General features: G+C 41.7%; 1 long non-coding RNA gene across 4 annotated transcripts in view; it reads right to left on the bottom strand.

Moving 5' to 3' along the window:
- LOC134340545 (uncharacterized) overlaps positions 1-19,284 on the bottom strand; it is a 56,285-nt gene that overhangs the window by 19,973 nt on the left and 17,028 nt on the right. For 3 of the 4 annotated variants that reach the window (XR_010016582.1, XR_010016579.1, XR_010016581.1), the window contains exon 1: positions 10,896-11,059. The exons of the other annotated variant lie outside the window; for it this stretch is intronic. This is a non-coding gene — a long non-coding RNA (uncharacterized LOC134340545). Of the gene's footprint in view, positions 1-10,895; positions 11,060-19,284 lie in introns of those variants that run through there. 4 annotated transcript variants of the gene reach the window in all.

Consider the following 19,284-nt stretch of genomic DNA (forward strand, 5'->3'; position numbering starts at 1 on the left):
TCTTAATTAATAAACTTCCCCCATACTACATTGAATTCCAATATTTAAGTTCTCATCCTATAGTTCACAGAATTTGAAACTGTAATGTTTAATTATATTTTAATATGCCAGTTACGTAGGGACAGAGACAAGCAGTACATTACATTGTCAACAGGAGCTCATTGATTATAATTAAATGGATACATAAACTATAAATAGCTTGGTTTTGCAAAGTGTAGATGAGCAGAGATATCTTGATATCTATATATGCGAATCTGTAAAGATAACAGAGAAAGTTGGTAAGAAACCTGACTAAAAGAGTTTATTGTAGTTACGAATCCTCAACTCTCCCACGATTGAAAATGTCCTCTACATGTCCACTCCTTCATTCCTGGGATCATTCTCATGAGCCTCCTCTGGACCCTCTCCAATTCCAGCACATCCTTTCTAAGATATAGGGCTCAAAACTGCTCACAGTACTCCAAATGTGGTTGGACAATGCCGTATAAAGCCTCAGCATTACATCCCTGCTTTTATATTCTAGTCCTCTGGAAATAAATGCAAACATTGCACTTGGCTCCCTTATTACTGACTCAACCTGCAAGTTAACCTTTAAGGAATCCTGCACCAGGACTCCCAAGACCCTTTTGCACTTCCAATTTCAAAATTTGCTCCCCATTTAGAAAAGAGTCTACAACTGTATTCCTTCTGCCAAAATGCATGGCCATACACTTCCCAACTATCTTCCACTTCCTTGCCCATTCTCCTAATCTGTCTAAGTCCTTCTGCAGACTCCTTGCTTCCTCAACACTACCTGCCCCTCCACCTATTCTTGTATCATCTGCAAACTTAGTCACAAAGCCATCGATTCCATCATTGAGACCATGAACATTTAATGCGAAAAGTAGCAGAACCAACACTGACCCCTGTGGAACACCACTAGTCACCAGCAGCCAGCCAGAAAAGGCCCCTTTTATTTCCCTTCTTTGCCTCTTGCCAGTCATCCAATCTTCTCTCTATGTTAGTATCTGTCAGTTAAACCACAGGCTCTTATCTTGTTTAGCAGCCTCATTTGCGTCTCCTTGCCAATGGCCTGCTGAATATCCAAATCAATAATATCTACTGACTCTCTTTTGTCTATCCGGCCTGTTACTTCCTCAAAGAATTCCAACAGACTTGTCAGAAAATGTTTCCCCTTAAGGAAATCATGCTGACTTTGGCCTATTTTATCATGTAGTTACAAGTACCCAGGAGCCTCATCTTTAATAATGGACTGTAACATCGTGCCAACCATTGAAGTCAGGATAACTGTCAATAATTTTCCTGCCTTTGCCTCCCTCCCTTCTGAAAGAGTAGAATGACATTTGCAATCTTTTAGTCTTCCGGAACCATTGTCGAATCTAGTGTTTTTGAAAGATCAGTACTAACAATTCCACAATCTCTTCAGCATTCTCTTTCAGAACCCTGGGGTGTAGTCCATCTGATCCGAGTGACTTATCTACCTTCAAACCTTTCAGCTTCCCAAGCAACTTGTACATAGTAATAGTGACATTCACCTCTGCCCCCTAACACTTTCAAATCTCTGACATACTACTGGTATCTTCCAGAGTGAAGTCTAATGGAAAATACTTATTCAATTTGTCTGCCATTATTTGTTCTCCATCACGTCATTTTCCAGTGGTCTGTTATCCACTTTCGACTCTCTTTTACTCTATATATCTAAGAAAACTTTTGGTATCCTCTTTTAGACTATTGACTAGCTTACATCTTTTCCCTTCTTATTACTTTTTTTAGTTGCCATCTGCTGGTTTTTAAAAGTTTCCAAGTCCTCGAGCTTCCTATTGATTTTTGCTATATTATATGCCCTCTCTTTTGCTTTTATGCAGCCTTTGACTTCCTTTGTCAGCCACAGTTGCCTCATCCTCCCTTTAGAATGCTTCTACTTTAGGCTGAACGAATCCTGCGACTTTCAATTTACTCCTAGAAACTCTAGCCATTGCTGCTCTGCTGTCATACCTGCTAGTGACCCCTTCCAATCAACTTTGGCCAGCTCTTCTTTCATGTCTCTGTTGTGAACTTTACTCAACTGTAATATCGACACATCCGATTTTAGCTTCTCCTTCTCAAGTTGCAAGGTGAATTCTAATACATTATGGTCATTGCCTCTAAGTTCCTTTATCTTAGGCTCCCTAATTAAATCTTTATTAAGCAACACCCAATCCAAAATTGCCTTTTTCTTAGCAGGCTCAACCATGAGCTGCTCTAAAAAGCCATCTTGTAGACACTGTACAAACTTCTTCCCTTGGGATCTAGCACCAACCTGATTTTCCCAATCTACCTGTATATTGAAATCACTCATGACCATCACAACGTTGCCCTTTTTTCATGGTTTTTTCTATCTCATGTTGTGATTTGTACTCCACATCCTGGCTACTGTGCGGAGGCCCGTATATAACTCACATCAGCTTCTTTTTACTTTTGTAGTTTCTCAATTCAACCCACTATGTCATTTCCTTCCAATGATTTGATTTCATTTTTTGCCAGCAAAGCCACCCCATGCCTTCTGCCCACCTGCCTGTCCATTTGATTCGACATGTATCCTTGGATGTTAAAATCCCAGCTGAGATCTTTCAACCATGACTCTGGGCCTCAATACCTCCTTGTGCAATTGGATCCTGGATTTTCTCACTTGTAGACCCCAGTCTTCGGATTGGCAACAACATCTCCTCCACAATCTCCATCAGTACTGGTGCACCACAGGGCTGTGAGCTTAGCCCCAATTCCACTCGCTTTACGCCTATGACTGCGTGACTAAATACAGCTCCAATACCATATTAGTCTCCTGATGACACCACCGTTGTGGGCCGAATCAAAGGTGGTGATGAATCAGCTTACAGGAGGAAGATTGAAAAATTGGGTGAGTGACATCACAACAACAACCTCTCACTCAATATCAGCAAGACCAAGGAACTTCGGGAGAGGGAAACCAGAGGTCCATGAACCAGTCCTCATCGGAGGATCAGAGGTGGAGAGGGTTATCAACTTTAAATTCCTAGGTGCTACTATTTCAGAGGATCTGTTCTGGACCCAGCACATAAGCATAGTTGTGAATAAAGCTCGGCAGCACCTCTACTTCCCTAGGAGTCTGCAGAGATTTGGCTTGACATCTAAAACTTTGACAAACTTCTATAGATGTGTAGTGGAGAGTGTATAGGCTGGCTGCGTCATGGACTGGTATGGAAACACCAATGCCTTTGAACAGAAAAACCTACAAAAGGTAGTGGATTTGACCCAGTGCATCATGGGTAAAACCCTCCCAACCATTGAGCACATCTACATGAAACACTGTCGGAGGGAACCAGAGATCCCCACCACCAATGGTCATGCTCTCTTCTCGCTGCTGACATCAGAAAGAAGGTACAAGAGCCTCAGGACTCACACCACCAGGTTCAAGAACAGTTACTAACCCACAACCATCAGGCTCTTTTGTCAAGGGGGATAGCTACATTCATTGCTCATCCATTGAGATGTTCTCACAACCAAAGATCTCACTTTAAGGACTCTTTACCTTGTTATCTCATGTTCTCATTATTTATTACTTTTATTTATATTTGCATTTGCACTGTTTGTTGTCTTCTGCACTCTGGTTGTTCTTTCAATGACACTGTTATAGATAGTATTCTACAGACTTGCTGAGCACGCCCACAGAAAAATGAATCTCAAGGTTGTATATGGTGACATATACAGTATATACTTAGATAATAAATTTACTTCGAACTTTGAACTTTGTGATGCCCATAATGTCATACCTGTCAATTTCTAACTCTCCATTCCAAGATCAGCTACTTTATTTTGTATGCATATTTTATTTTATTGGGATCTGAAATACTCTAAAGTTGGTGAAATCTGATTCCATTAATCTGTGGATGGGACTCCACAGTACAACCAGCAATTCAGAAAATCTTTGAAGCATTTATTCTTCAATTTTTTTAACAAAGCAAGCAAATAAAGACCAATAGCGTCATAATCAGGTCCCACCGTGATGCTTGGTTAATATCAACAATGATAAAATCAAATTCACTTTCAAACATCTGTTTTGGAAATAGGTTTTCATTGGCCTCTGCGCAAAAAAACAAGTGAGAAGAACCAAAATAATAACCTCCAATGACAGAGTTAAAAGTTCATTTATATTGTCAGTATTGCAATTACTGTTAGCTACTTTCTAAAAATTCTAAATAAATATCAAAGAAGTGCAGATGCTGGAAGTCTGAAATAAAAACAGGAAATGCTGAAAACACTGAGCAGGTCAGATAACATCTGTGGAAAGATGTGGAAACAGAGTTAACATTTAAGATAAAAGACATTTTGTCATAATTGTGCAAGAGGGAAATAAGTTTGTTTTAAACTGTAGAAAAGGTGAGGGAAAAATGGATAGGACAAAGGACATCTCTTTAAAAGGGTGAGCACAGAGTTGCCATAGCTGTGGAGGTAATCTGGTCAATGGGGTTAATGGGAGCATTCAGTAACTCGGGTTGTCTTTCCAAGCTCCAGGTTTTCATTATAACTTTGGGTTCTGATGCAAAGTCAATGCCTAGAAACATTTACTTTGATTTTCTCTCCACAGATTCTTCCTGGTTTTTCAGGTCACTGTTCTTTCAACATATTGTTCGACTTCATATTTTCAGCAGCCATTGTATTTTTGTTGTGAGAATTGTAAATATCAAAACTCTTACAGTAAAGTCAGGCACATTTTCAAAGTTAGCTAGAGGGAAATTGGCCTGACCACCTAATATTTGACTCAGGAAGAGATGACTAAAATGTGAATATTCTTTGTCCAGACAATGTAATGAGGACATTTGGGGAGAGTTTATTCATATCATATTAATGTTATATGAAAATAACAATTTTGAATTTCCTCATATTTCCAATTTTATTACAAACAACCTTCTCCAAATTTCATCCTCCACTCCCCCACTCCCCCACTTCTCTCAACCTGCCTCTCATTTTTCTCTCTGTCTGCCTCCATCTATTATCCACCTGCTGCTGTCTCCTAAATCCAGTCTCTCTGTCCTCCCCTACCTTGCACAACCTACCCATCATCTTTCACCCCTCTTCTGTTCCACAATCATCTTGGGCCCCTGTCTCACCACCCCCCTCCTTTTTATTCTGCCATCTCACCTTTCCATTCACAGTCCAGAATTAAGCCATTCAGCCCATTGAGTTGGCTCCACCATTCAATCATGGCTGATTTATTAACCCCCATTCTCCTACCTTCTCCACATAACCTTTGACACCCTTACTAATCAAGAACCTATCAACCTCCAAATTAAATATACCCAAAGACTTGACCTCCACAGCTGCCTGTGGCAATGAATTCCACAGATTTCCAACCCTCTGGCTAAAGAAATTCCTCCTTATCTCTGTTCTAAAGGGAGATCCTTATAGCCTGAGGCTGTGCCCTCTGGTCCTTGACTCCCCCAATATAAGAAACATCCTCTCCACATCCACTCTATCTAGCCCTTTCCATATTCAATAAATTTCAGTGGGATTTCCCCTCATTCTTCTAAACTCCAGAGCGTACAGGCCCAAAATGTCAACATCCCACCATCATCCGTTAATGCCACAGATGCTCCTTGATCTGCTGAATTCCTCCAGCAAGTTGTTGCTCCAGTTTCCAGCATCTGCAATCTCTTATGTCGCTCTTTCCTGTTCATTGTACATAACTTGCTGGAGAGTGCTGCTAGTTTGTTGCCAAACTGTTGTTTTTTCTCCATGTGCTACCACATTCAGATTGTCACACAATGCCAAAATCCTGGGCAAGCCAGTGATTTTCTGACCATACTCCAACTCTGGTCTCTTAAGCCCAGGGCAATCATAGAAATCTATAGCACATTACAGACTCTTTGGCTCACAATGTTGTGCCGACCATGTAACCTATAGCAACTGCCTAGAATTTCCCGACAGCATAGCCCTCTATTTTCCTAAACTCCATGTACCTATCTAAGAGTCTCTTAAAGGACCTCTTAAATTCAACAACGACTGTATGGGGTCTGGGGGTTAGGGGAGAGAAAGACTCTAAGGCTGTAGTTGATGGGTTGAAACACGAAGGAAGGTCAATGACCAAGGGAGAGATTTGGAAGACTTTCTGTAAGAATCAAGGCTGAAGATTAGGGTTTTGAGGAAGTGATTAAATACATAGTTGGGCAAACCTGTGTAGGCCTAGAGGACCAGGAAGGCGCCAGAAATCAGGGCAGCGAGACTAGTGGGTTCAAAAATGGTATTGAAGCAGTTTTGCAGGAGAGATTTAGTGGGGAAAGATGTGGTAGCATAAGAGTCAAAGTATCAAATGTAAATAAGGAGTCTCAATGTACTGCTGAAACATGGCTATCTGAAGAGTGACCAATGAATGTCATTCCTGACGCAACATAGTCCAAATCACTGTAAAAAAAATAAATGCTCTAATCCCCCAGAGCGGAATGAGCATTCAAGTACTGTAATGAATGATATCAATGTCGTACAAAATAAGAAATGGCATCAAACTAGCGCAGCTCTGAAATGAGTGAGTCAGCTCCTGCAGCAATACATGGGAGACAGAACATCAGGTTTTATTTCTGCTTTATAATGTGAGTTTATAAGATAAATAAAATGAGATAATGAACTAATAGATCAATGAAGTGTCATGTGAGCAAATAAAGGTTAGAGCAAAATATGTTATCATTTAATCCACTCATTTGAATGCATTGGTAAAACATTTACCTTTGATAGTCAGTGTAAATGTCATAAATGAAGTTTCATTTGTTCTGTGCCTTAACTTTGTTTTATATTTTGCTTCCTCCTGCTGTTAGCAAGCATTTCAATGCTAACAGCTATTAAACATTACAGGAAATCTGTGTTCCAGTTATTTTCCAGGTCTTGATGTAATATTTCTGTCAAAGGTTTAGGCCAAATTCAGAGGAACTTCAGGTCTTCAATTAAATGGTACCATTGAAAAATACAGACATTCAATATTGAGTACAAACAAAAAAATAATTAATAATTAATCTGTTTTGGCAATTTATTGACAGTTTTATAGTCACTAGATGTAAGATTTCACAAAAATACCAATTATTACATTTTTATCAGAGGTTTTCAAACCTGGCATTTCGATGTTCATGAAGTCACCATTTTTGTTAATCTCTTGACTTTGTATTTCTGACATCACTTACCAAATACAGCTGATGAAATGCAGGCAAACATGCACAGCACCAGGCCCTAGTTACTCTCAATCAGCCAAGCAGTTCTGACTACATTGTTCAACTGCACTAAAGACGTGAAATAGACACTCTGTTCTAAGCTCTCTCCCAGAAAGAGTAACCAAGCAAACAAAGAGAAATTCAACCATGTGCTCAAAGCTTCCTTAAAGAAGTGCAGCATCTCCAGTTATATTTGGAAATCACTGGCCCATGACCACTAAGAGTGCAGAAGGACCATTTAGAGTGATGTTGCAAATTCAGAACCATGCATTAGGAAATCACAGAAGCTCTTTGTAAGTGACAGAAGTTGCACAGAACCCCACAAAGTACTCATATGTCTACTCCATCAGGTACTTCCTGTCCATTCTGTGGAAAAGTCTGCCGTTCCCACATTGGCCTTATTTGATACCTCAGAATTCAGAAAACTGGAATGGAAGCAATTCGTCTCCTGAGGGACTGCCTAAGAAGAAGAAGATGAGTGAAATGGTAATAAACATTCTGTGTTGAGTGACTGAATCCATCTCTTGAAGATTAGCACATGTTTATCTACATTTGTAGGTCTCAAGCATTAAATCAAGCTGAAATCATTGTTAGAAATTGCAAAACCAAAATCATAAGTGCTGATCGAATGGAATCTTCATTAGGTCATTGCGTAAGAGCCAACGGTATATTTCCAACCATCAACATGCCAGTAACTAGCTGGTACTCCACTAGGATCCTAGGCACAAAATTACTACAACATGTAGTTAAGTACACCCAGTGACCACTTTGTACAGGAGGTGCTAATAAACTGGCTACTGGCTGCATTTTCGTATGTTTATGGTCTTCTGCTGCTGTAGCTCACTGATGTTGTTAATGTCTCAGCATTGTCTCAGCTTGCTCCTGCCCCACCGAACTCATTTCTGCATACCTCAACACTGTTTTATCACCCCTTGTTCAATCCCTTCCGACCTATGTTCGTGACACTTCTCACGCTCTTAAACTTTTCGATGATTTTAAGTTCCCTGGCCCCCACCGCTTTATTTTCACCATGGATGTCCAGTCCTTATATACTTCCATCCCCCATCAGGAAGGTCTCAAAGCTCTACGCTTCTTTTTGGATTCTGGACCTAATCAGTTCCCCTCTACCACCACTCTGCTCCGTCTAGCGGAATTAGTCCTTACTCTTAATAATTTCTCCTTTTGCTCCTCCCATTTCCTCCAAACTAAAGGTGTAGCTATGGGCACCTGTATGGGTCCGAGCTATGCCTGCCTTTTTGTTGGGTTTGTGGAACAATCTATGTTCCGTGCCTATTCTGGTATCTGTCCCCCACTTTTCCTTCGCTACATCGATGACTGCATTGGCGCTGCTTTCTGCACACATGCAGAACTCGTTGACTTTATTAACTTTGCCTCCAACTTTCACCCTGCCCTCAAGTTTACCTGGTCCATTTCCGACACCTCCCTCCCCTTTCTAGATCTTTCTGTCTCTGTCTCTGGAGACAGCTTATCCACTGATGTCTACTATAAGCCTACTGACTCTCACAGCTATCTGGACTATTCCTCTTCTCACCCTGTCTCTTGCAAAAACGCCATCCCCTTCTCGCAATTCCTCCGTCTCCGCCGCATCTGCTCTCAGGATGAGGCTTTTCATTCTAGGACGAGGGAGATGTCTTCCTTTTTTAAAGAAAGGGGCTTCCCTTTCTCCACTATCAACTCTGCTCTTAAACGCATCTTCCCCATTTCACGTACATCTGCTCTCACTCCATCCTCCCGCCACCCCACTAGGAATAGGGTTCCCCTGCTCCTCACCTACCACCCCACCAGCCTCCGGGTCCAACATATTATTCACCGTAACTTCCGAAACCTCCAACGGGATCCCACCACTAAACACATCTTTCCCTCCCCCCGCTCTCTCCTTTCCGCAGGGATCGCTCCCTACGCGACTCCCTTGTCCATTCGTCCCCCCCATCCCTCCCCACTGATCTCCCTCCTGGCACTTATCCGTGTAAGCGGAACAAGTGCTACACATGCCCTTACACTTCCTCCCTTACCACCATTCAGGGCCCCAAACAGTCCTTCCAGGTGAGGCAACACTTCACCTGTGAGTCGACTGGGGTGATATACTGCGTCCGGTGCTCCCGATGTGGCCTTTTATATATTGGCGAGACCCGACGCAGACTGGGAGACCGCTTTGCTGAACATCTACGCTCTGTCCGCCAAAGAAAGCAGGATCTCCCAGTGGCCACACATTTTAATTCCACATCCCATTCCCATTCTGACATGTCTATCCACGGCCTCCTCTACTGTAAAGATGAAGCCACACTCAGGTTGGAGGAACAACACCTTATATTCCATCTGGGTAGCCTCCAACCTGATGGCATGAACATCGACTTCTCTAACTTCCGCTAAGGCCCCACCTCCCCTCGTACCCCATCTGTTACTCATTTTTATGCACACATTCTTTCTCTCACTCTCCTTTTTCTCCCTCTGTCCCTCTGAATATACCTCTTGCCCATCCTCTGGGTACCCCCCCCCTTGTCTTTCTCCCTGGGCCTCCTGTCCCATGATCCTCTCATATCCCTTTTGCCAATCACCTGTCCAGCTCTTGGCTCCATCCCTCCCCCTCCTGTCTTCTCCTATCATTTTGGATCTCCCCCTCCCCCTCCAACTTTCAAATCCCTTACTCACTCTTCCTTCAGTTAGTCCTGACGAAGGGTCTCGGCCTGAAACGTCGACTGTACTTCTTCCTACAGATGCTGCTTGGCCTGCTGCGTTCACCAGCAACTTTGATGTGTGTTGTTGTTAATGTGTTGTGCATTCCACAATGCTCTTCTGCACACCACTGTTGTAACGTGTGGTTATTTGTGTCACTTTGGCCTTCCTGTCAGCTTGAACCTGTCTGGCAAATCTCCTCTGACCTCTCCCATTAACAAGGTGCTTTTGCCCGCAGAACTGCCATCCACTGGATGTTTTTTGCACCATTCTCTGAAAACTCTAGAGACTATTGTGCATGCAAATCCCAGGAGATCAGCAGTTTCAGAAATATTCAAACCACCCCATCTGGCACCAACAATCATTCCATGATCAAAGTCACTTAAAGTACATTTCTTCCCCATTTTGATGCTCGGTCTGAACATCAATTGAACCCCCTAGCCATGTCTGCATGCTTTTATGCATTGAGTTGTTGCTACATGATTGGCTGATTAGATATTTGCATTAACAAGTAGGTGTACAGGTGTACCTAATAAAGTGGCCACAGAGTAGATCATTTTCATGTGACATTCTTGTGATAATTCCAAGATATTATTTGGTTCATTTTTTAAAAATAGTAATGTTAGAACCAAATTAATTTTCAGCTGACACTTGAGATTAATTTGATGACGTTCCTTTGAATGTTCATTATTTAGCACTGCAGGAGGATCCAGACATCTATTTTATAAAACTGTAGTGTTTACAAATTTTTCTTCTCACCGAAGGATTCAGATGCAGCCAAGTTATTGTAAGTAAATGATTGGCAACAGTATAGCTCCATTTCCACTGGTCGTTTTGCCCGTGACAGCTAGGAAAATCTAGCCTTGTTTGGCATCAAAAAGTGCATCATTCCAAACAAAATTTTAATTTGCAAAAAAATTCTTTTCAAATTATAGGAGTTAAATTTGTTTTTGAGTATAAGTGACAAATGTATGCAAAGCTATCACCCACCAGTTATACTGATCTCCCAGCACTCAATTCCATTGAATTCACAGCGGTGTAACATATAGAGATGTTTAAATGGAGAGCACCTGCAATAACTTCATAGTACATGTTCTGCACATGCAGCCATGAATGTAACATCCAATACCAAAATAACACAGGTGCTGAAATTTCTGAAATAAAACAGAAAAAAACTCAACAGACCAATCAACATCTTTAGTGAGCGAAACAGAGGTAATATTTCAGGTCAATAACATGACATTTCAAGCTTAGAATAATCTGCTTTGTATTCCCAGTGTGAAATAATGACTGTATAAAAGAGTGGATGACAAATCTTCTCCTCACACTTTATCTAAGGATCTCCCCATTCCTACTGTTAAGATACTTCTCCATCTTGTATTTTTGAGTGTGTCATTAATTATTAAGCACAATGATATAGTTTCCAAAGAAATCCAAAATGTATACAACTTTGTTTTCTACAGAATATTTTCAGACTATTACTGTTCACAAGCTTCCTAATGCTTTGTTCCATCCATTACCCATGACAAAAGTGGGAAGCAATGATACAGACGAAAACTTTCTCCTTAAACACCCTCTCTCCCTCAAACCACTATAATCACACTACTGTGAAAGTCCATCCAGTAAATAATAATGTTGGCAGCTTTGTCAAGTCCTGTTAGATGAAGATTTTATTCCAAGTTTAAAACAACTCTGAATCACTCTAGCCACAGGCTTCAAGATCCAGGTGTAAATATGTCTAATTTCCTCACCATTCATCAATCCCTTACTTTCGTGAAGAAGTTTTTCCTTTATGATAACTAAATAATGAAGAAGTTTTGGCTCATGACTGAAGTGGAGGTGAAGCTTTTTAATTAATTCTATCTGAAAGCTCAATCTTTATTTGGTTTGGCACAACATTGTGAGCTGAAGGGCCTGTTCCTGTGCTGTACTGCTCTATGTTCTATGTTCTAGAAAAGATAAATGTAGTTGCCTCTGTTCCCCAAAATTAGCCTGTACTATGTCATTACCTTAGTTGCCAGGCCAGTGTTTATGTCATTGATGCTAAATTTCAAAGAATCCTTATTCTAAAAATTGACCAGGAACCATCACCACCTGTTTGGAAACATAATGCCTCATGATTCTGGCTTCTCCCATCTTCCTTTCTGGTCCTGATATAGGGTCTCATCTCAAAACTTTGACTGTTTATTCCCCTCCATAGGTGCTACCTGACTTGATGGGTTCCTCCAGCCTTTTGTGTTTAATGCATCATACTTGTTATCTTTTACAAATAAATTGGAGAATATAGCCCAGATGTTACACACTTGGTGCTCCTGTCCCCCATTTCCATGAACATAGTTAAATCCCCAACATTACAGGGATAACAGTTATTATCTCTTTCCACCACCCATAGCATCTACGGGAAGCGCTACCTCAAGAAGGCAACATCTATCATCAAATATCCCACGGCACCTGGTTCAAGAACAGCTAGTTCCCATCAGCCATTTGCTTCTTGAACCAACCAGCACAACCCCAATCACTACTGTGATGACTGGTTTTGAGCAGGTTGAGGTAAGGGTTCCAGGGATGAGGGACTCAGGGCTGCCCTGCCCAGCACAAGAGGCTGCAGATGCTGGAATCTGGAGCAACAGACCATCTGCTGGCAGAACACAGAATGTAAAACTCGTAGCAGCATTTCAGGCATGTAGATTCAGATAACTCACAGATAAATTATCCATAAATTATACAAGGCAGTAAAGAAAAATACTGTGCAAAACAAAACATTAGTGCAAAAACACACACACATACACACACACACACACACACACAGACACACACACACACACACACACACACACACACACACACACACACACACAAAACAGATTTGCAGTTCTCTACTGTGAATGCTGGGAAATTCTTGCAACTTCTGCTCCCCCTTTTGTTTCTAAAAGGACTCCAACTGTGAAGAACAAAAAGGAAATGATATATGGAACGTAAGCATTGACATGGCAACCCTGAACCTTGCTCAGACTTATTTTTGTGTGGCCCTGTTATTTTATCCTTCAAACATGTATATCTTTTTATTTGTTAAATTGGTTACATCAGAATTGCATAGTTGGCATTGATGGTTGGCATAAAATTAGACACTTACTAAAAATTTACATCAAAACTGTCAAAATAATGTTACATTTTGCTTTGCAAAGTTTTCTCAATCTGAAGGATATTCAGGGCTCGTCATACATCAAGGACTAATCTGCGTGATTGTCAACTGCAAAATGTTCTGAAGAATTCCAGGAATTTACAGGATTGTAGAATATCTGCTTCTGAGAATGCTGAATATGTAAAACAAACCTCTCATTTGTGCACTTTAAAGCAGTGACTTCAACTTGCATATCTGGTCACACAATTTCTCAACGACTAGTTAATTTAGAATGTAAAATTTCAGACCAAACATTGATAACTAATTGATCAGTATACTTATCACAATCAACTGCATTACCTGAAATTCAGTATTAAGAACAAGAGTTTAAGCTAAATTTGTTACTCACTGGTCCAGACAGGTCAAATGTGCATTGACAAAGACCCCATCTACGCAAATGTACCAGAGCCAGGGAAACTATTTGGCATGTCGAAACAATCAAATTAACAACCAAAACAATGGATACTTTGACAATTCAGCACAATGCCCTCCCAACAAATTGTTTCTTCATTAATGAAACATCTAAGGTCAGTTACTTCAACACAGATCAGAATAAAAATGCCACATTCCCAGTTAGTTTGGATCAGCAAAGCAATTCAACTAATTTAGAAACTACCCCTTCTCATTTTGAGGCCTAGAAATTTTACAATATGTTGTTGTTCGTCCATCGTCGTCGTCGATGAAGACCTCGACACCATTGATGGTGTTGAGACTGCGCATGATTTGGATTTAAGTGAGGGAGAGTTGTGCAGATTCAGCCTCACTCTCTCTACCCAATTCCCATCTGGATCCAGTGGCAAGACAGAGTCTAGACGGCTGGAGATGGGGCTAGGTGCAGTGGATGACCAGGATGTCTTCAGTGTCTTGTCATGCTCTACACGTTCCACGACACTTGCAGAGACTGCCTTCTTGACCGTTGGACCTTCCATTGGTCTCGTCCGTTCAATCCGCCGGAGTCTGTCTTCACAAGCAGGAATAGACAACTCCCTGTCTCACTGAGGGTTTGAGACCAGTCGGCTACCCTCACCTGGTTTAGCCGGCTTGTCGAAGCCGTTGCCTGGGGTGTGGCCGCTGTCACATGCAAACAGCTATGGGGAGCCACAGGTGAGAGCTGAGTGCTAGGTGGGGACCAAAGGTGGACTAACCGCCCTGAAAAGGACGTGACATGTTCCCCCACCAGAGGTGCTACCCCTCCTTGACACCCCATACACCCCATGCAATATGTATGTACAGCAGGCAATGGAATTTACTTTGAAATCCTATCTCTGGAAAAGAACAAATATTTAATGTCCTCCTTGGGTATGGAACGGTTACATCAGGGTGTGCTCAGATATATGGCACTGTCCAAAAGCAAGCAATGCACATTTGGGCCCCACCTCCACTCTCCTCAGTCACTCTCATTAACAAATTGAATCCCCAACGGACATTATAAACCCTCTCCGTCCTCTACTGATTGACTGACATGAGCCTCAATATCTTGATCATCCTCGAGAAATGTCCTACCCCATTCTTTCCCCATGTCCTCCATGGCACCTGTCCCTGTGTGTTTTTATCCATTCATTCTGTAATTGGATTCATGCACAAGAATATTCCATAGCTCTAGACCCACACATAAAACTTACAGTACATTGTGTCATCAAGAATTGGGGGTGCAGCTTCATATACACCAGTCAAGGATAAGGATTCTTTCCCAAAGGAACATGAAGATCTTTATAACAAACTGCCAAGCTAAGGGTCAACATTACGAGGTAATAATTTCCAGAAACTTCAAAATTTGGTTTAAATTCTGATATTGCTATGATGGGATTGAAACACACATTCTCTAGATTGTTTTCTGAAGCCTCTGGACAGCTAATTAAATCACATAATTGCAACACTAGCTCATCTCTTTCGTTGGGATATTGAAAAGGACGACAAAAACTTGAAGGTAAAGATGCCAAATAACAAAGAAAGATCAAGGAATTGGGATGAAAAGGACTTAAGGCCAACAATATAGCACAGCAGAATTGCCAGGTCAAAAAGATTACATCCATTCAGAGTTCACGTCGTTTGTAGTGACAGGCATATCTAATCTGGACATGATTACAACATGTGAGAGCAGAAGGAATGCTCTAGCTCCCTTCATTTATTCATCAAAATAGCAATATGCTTGTTAAGAATTTGTTCAATTCTATCTATGTGACTGAAGAGAATTAAGGGCAAGTGGTTATAATGGATAAGATCCATGAATGCAAATAAAATAAATTCATTAGGGACATTGGTGATGCATATCAACTGACGGACTCAAACATCTTCCAGATTCTCGAAACTATCACATTCTGTTTCCCTGTAACAAATGTTAGGAGTGGGCAAAGCTGCAAAGTCAGATTTAGAATTGTTTTTTTCAGAACTCCAACACAGGGACAAATTTAGCCCATGAATAAAAAATAAACATATTATTTTCAGGTGTTCAGTCAAAAATCCAGAAACGGAAATAACAATGCAGGGAAACCTGTGTTATTATGTGTGTATGTAATAAAGAACTGCGGTTCACCCAAAACGGAAGTGGTGTTGGGGAGCTGGACACACACGCTCAAGTTGAGCTGGTCACACACAATTGTGTAGAGCTAGACCCATTCTGTAAATAAGTGTTAGCTTTACCCACACTGTTTGTCTTTATGAAGAACAACCATAACATGGTGTCAGAAGTCAGTGTGAAGTCTAAACACTGAGTGTAAATGAATACTATGCACTACTGACAAAGAGACACTGGGTTTCCCCTACAGGGGGAAAAAAAAGTGAAGTTGGCAGCCAGCAAGGCAACAGAGCACATTGCGTGCAGAAGTTCACCGGATTCACCAAGGGAAATTCATGTAAATGCCCATCATGGATAAGCTAATTCCTCCTGTACCTATGCAGTTTACTGGCAATCTAACCGATAACTGGAAATGCTTCAAACAGTGATTCTAAATATATTTAGCATCTAGTGGAGCAGGATGGGCAAATGAAAAATTGAAGGCATCCATCTTTCTACATGTAATTGGCGAAGATAATTTGGACATCTATAACAGCTTTCAAATTGATGAGATAGCCTTGACATTGGACACTCTGTTGATAAAATTTGAGGAGTATTTTGCCCCAAGTAGAAACGTCATGTTTGAAAGATACAAGTTCTTTTCCTGTGACCAGAAACAAGGTGTTAGCTTTGACCAATACTTACTCGAGCTTCACATACTGAGTAAGTCCTGTGAGTTTGGAGATTTGAGAGACTCACTAGTCAGAGACAAAATAGTTTGTGAAATCCCAGATAATGGGCTCAGAGAAAGCTTGCTCCATGAAAGAGATTTGACACTGGAAAAGGTTGTGGATATGTGTAAGGCAGCAGAGACCACATGATCTCAAGCTAAGGAGCTGTACAGTGGAAAATTAACAGTGCATGCTGCGAAAACAGAGGGGCAGGGCATAAAGTGTTTCACAAAGCAACAGCACAGCAAAGAGGTAGGTTCAAACAGCAAATGCACCAAATGTGGAGGTAGACACATTCCAAAGACTTGTCCTGCTTGTGGAAAGTCCCACAATAATTGTGGGAAGAAGAATCATTTTGCAAAGTGCTACAAAGCTGGGGTTATCAAGAGAAAGGTACACACGGTTGCTGAGAAAATGGAGGAAGTCTTTGTGGATTCTCTACAGACTGCAGGTGCTGGTAAAACAGAATGGGTCGTTCCAGTGACTGTGAATGAGACAGTAATTCCATTCATGCTCAACACCGGAGCCCAGGCGAATCTGTTTTCCATGGATGATTACGCAACTCTCAAAGTAAAGAACAAGATTTACCCAGTGAAGTTAAAAGTGACAGGCTATACTGGAGAGAACGTTCCAGCAAATAGGGGTTGTGTAGTGACCTTCAAGCACAAGGGACAGCACCTAAAGGCTAAGCTATTGATTGTTGAAAAGGCAGTACAGCCAATATTAGGCCTGAGTGCATGGGAAAAGCTCAGCCTGGTGAAAAGAGTTTTCATAGTGACTTCACAGACCAAAGGTGACCACACAACACTCATGGAAGAGTACACAGATGTCTTTGACAGGCTTGGATGTTTACCTGGTGTACACAAAATTTATGTAGATGATAGAGTAGCTCCTGTTGTCCATTATGCAAGAAAGTTCCATTTGCACTTAGAGACAAAGCTAAACAAGAACCAGCATGCATGGAACGGATAAATGCCATCTAAAAAATTGAAGAGCCGACAGATTGCGTGAGCTCTCTGGTCACCATACAAAAGGAAAGTAGAGCATTGCGGATATATCTAGACTCAAGAGATCTCAATAAAGCCATCAAGAGAAAGCATTTTAACTTGCCAACACAGGAGGAGATCATGTTCCAGCTTGCGGATGCCAAGTGGCTTAGCAAACTTAATGCACCGTCTGGGTTTTGGCAGATGAATCTTGATGAGGCGAGTCCAAGACTGTGTACTTTCAACACACCAGAGGGATGATATTGCTTTCTTCAGTTACTGTCTGGGATCCTGTCCACACCAGAAGTCCACTATAAAACCATCTTGTGATCTTTGAGAACATACCTGGTGTTGATACCATGATGGATGACATCATCCTCTGGGGGTCCACCAAGGAGGAACATGATGCACAACTGAGACAGGTGCTGAGAGACGTGACGTTGAATGTCAAGTTGAAATTAAATAAAAAGAAATGTGAATTTGGTGTTAAGAAAATGACTTTCATAGTAGATGTCATATTGGAAGAGGGAGTGAAGCCTGACCCAAGAAAGACGTCAGCCATTGAGAACATAGAGAGGCCCCAAACCATAGAGGAGGTGAAACATTTCTTGGGGATGGTGACTTACCTGCCTAAGTTCATCCCTTGACTGACTTACCTGCCTTAAGTTCATCCCTCGTCAGCTCCACTCCGGTCACTCCTTGAGCAGCAGAATGAGTGGATTTAGTCTCACAAGCAAGAAGAGTGTTTCCGGACACTGAAAAGAGTCAGAATGGAAGAGCTCATGCTGAAGTTTTATGGTCCGGAAAGGTATACTAGGGTCTCAGCTGATGCGTCCCGGTACAGCCTGGGAGCAGTACTACAGCAGCAGCACGATGACACGTGGCAGCCTGTGGCCTAGGCAACAAGAGCCCAAACAAGTGTGGAAGCCAACTATGCACAGATAGAGAAAGAGCTTCAAGCCAGCACACAGGCATGCAGAAGGTTCATCAGTACATCTATGGACAAGCTTTTGAAGTGGAGACAGACCATAAGCCACTGGTGTCAATTATGTCCAAACAACTGAACGACTGTCCCATGAGGATACAGCACATGTTGATAAGGCTGCAGAAATACGATGTGAAGATGATCTACACACCAGGAAAATATAGTATGTTTGCTGCTGATGCACTGTCTCAAGAAAGACAGAAGTGGCCAAGAGATTAATGCTGATATATAGGCCTATGTTGACATCATTGTCACTTCCATTCCAATATCTCCCGACAGAACAGAGAAGATTAGGACAGCTACAAGAAAATCTGCAGATGCTGGAAATCCAAGCAACACACACAAAGTTCTGGAGGAACTCATCAGGTCAGGCAGCATCGATGGAAAGGGGTAAACAGTCCACCTTTTGGGCCGAGACCCTTCATCAGGACTGGAAAGAAAGATGAGAAGTTGGTGTGATAAGGTAGGGGGAGGGGTGGAAGAGGAGCAAGGTAGTATGTGATAGGTGAAACCGGGAGTGGGAAGTGGTGAAGTAAAGAGCTGGGAAGTTGAGTGGTGAAAAAGATAAAGGGCTGGAGAAGAGGGAATCTGATAGTAGAGGGTAGAAGACCATGGAAGAAAGGGAACAATCCATGCAGAAAGTGGAATAGTGGGAGGAGCAAAAGATGTACTTGGTAGTGGGATCCCATTGAAGATAGCACAAGTTACAGAGAATTATGTTCTGGACACTGAGGCTAGTGGGGTTGGGGGGGGGTGATATGGAGAATTATATGCTGGACAGGAAACTAGTGGGGTAGTAGGTGATACAGAGAATTATGTGCTGGATGCGGAGGCTAGTGGGGTGGCAGATGATTTGGACAGCAGCAGGGACAGATAAAACAATGAAAGTACTCAAAGCTACAATACAGAAAGGATGGCCAGCAGCTAAGAATGATTGTCCGATGTGTATTTTGGATTATTGGGCATGCAGAGCTGAACTGTCAGTAGTGAAAGATATAGTCT

The sequence above is a fragment of the Mobula hypostoma genome, chromosome X1, assembly GCF_963921235.1.
Source record: "Mobula hypostoma chromosome X1, sMobHyp1.1, whole genome shotgun sequence".
NCBI classification, from domain to species: domain Eukaryota; kingdom Metazoa; phylum Chordata; class Chondrichthyes; order Myliobatiformes; family Myliobatidae; genus Mobula; species Mobula hypostoma.